This window comes from Nannobrachium achirus, assembly GCF_963921795.1.
Source record: "Nannobrachium achirus genome assembly, chromosome: 10".
In the NCBI taxonomy this organism is placed as follows: domain Eukaryota; kingdom Metazoa; phylum Chordata; class Actinopteri; order Myctophiformes; family Myctophidae; genus Nannobrachium; species Nannobrachium achirus.
In genome coordinates, this window is record NC_137819.1 from 46156964 (window position 1) to 46158853 (window position 1890).

A 1890-nucleotide genomic window follows, 5' to 3' on the forward strand; every position below is an offset into this window, starting at 1 on the left:
GCTATGATTCAAGAAATCACTATATAGTGGTAACAGCCTAGCACAGGCATGCACTATTGTACATTCCGTGTTGGTCCGGGGAAAGGGGGTGGGTGGGTTTTCTTTTCCTTTTCTTGTTTTGCTATTGTTTGTGTTGTTTGTCTGTTAATTGCATTTTTTCTTTTGATTAATGTTTTACTTTTTCTTGTGCTATTCATATGTATGTCTCTAATTTCATGTTATGGAAAATAAAAATAATTGATAACAAAAAAAAAAAGAGCTATTTGTTCCTCTTTGTTTGCAACACATGACGAATTGTACTTGATGAGTAAAGCTTGCATTTTTATGCATGGCTTTATATGTACTGTGCCTGTATGTGTGTTCATTGTGGAAGAAGTTATCACCTCTTAATGATGAGTAATTGTGTGTGTGTGTGTGTGTGTGTGTGTGTGTGTGTGTGTGTGTGTGTGTGTGTGTGTGCGTGCGTGCGTGCGTGCGTGCGTGCGTGCGTGTGCGTGCGTGCGTGCGTGCGTGTGCATGCGCGGGTGGGTGTTTGCGTTTGTGAGCATATGCATGTTATCTTACATTCAGCCCAGTGATCTAAAGGCAAAGTGTTCTTTCTTTCAGGGCAATTATATGATTGAGCCTGATTATGTGTGCAGACAGTTTCTATCAGACCTGGCAGATCAAAGCTTTGGGTTCCCTTCCCCCATCCCTCCATCCCTTCATCCCTCTCTCTCTTACAACCTCTTTCGTTTCCATCTTTTTTACTCCTCCACTCTGCGCCCCCTTATTCCTTCTTCTACTTTAACTCTCTCTCTCTCTTTTCTCCTCAGAGAAATGGCATGCATGGTAATTTTTTCCAGATGTAGCATACCTCCCTCCCCCCCTCCATCCATCTCTCTCACCCCCCTTTCTCCCCCTTCCCCTCCATTCTCAACTCTCAGAAGACCCACTCAGGGCCTTGCTCTGTTCCCTTTCTAGCAGCATTCGTCTCTACAACACAACATGACCCCTGGTTGCCAGGGAGTAGCTCGATGTCACCTGCAACATGTCCAATTCATGCACCATCGTGTAATGGTGTCATACACCAAAAATAGCAGACCTATAAGCTCACATGAGCTGGGTAAACTCCTCGGGCAGTGAAGTTTTACTGTAGTCAGCCATTTTGGAAATGGGTTGTGTTTTTCTTTTTTTTTCTCTTTTTTTCATGGAGGTGCCTTTTTCGTTTTTCTGCGCCTTTTCGACCGTCTTTCGACGGTCAAGGGAATAGGTTCTGTACATACCCATGTCCTGTTCCGGTTCAGTTTCCCATAGCTATTATGACGTCCTGCTTTTCAGCAGAATTGAACCGGAAACACATACTAACCTGTGATCAGTAGCCTGGGATCAGTATTTCATGTTTATGATCCGGTCAGGAGCGGAAATGATGTTATAGCCATCAGGTGGATTATAGGTTAAAAATAAACTAATTGATTCACTTTATGATGAAAATAATGTTAATTTAGTCAGGAACACTCATGTCAAAGTACAGTACATTTAACCATTTATTGCAACAAATGGAATACAGTTAAACTTGGCGTTAAAGGGAAGAGATGTACCCTGAATTTGTACATGCATGCCTGCTATGCAAAATCAGGGAACTTTAAGCAAAACCCCCCATAGGGATACAATAGTAGTACAATAGCAATACATTTACATATTGTTTGAACTTGAATCTGCAGACATAAAATCACAAGTATTTGAGCCTATGCCAGACTCAGAGCAAAAGGTGGATGCTGGGGTGGAGGAGGCAGCTAAGCAGCAGCAGATCCAAGGCTTCGGATCAAAGACAAGCAGAACTATAGCGGATGCAAGCCGTATTTAATGGAGCCTCCCTACTAAGCGAGAGCTCTGATTGGATAATGGCAG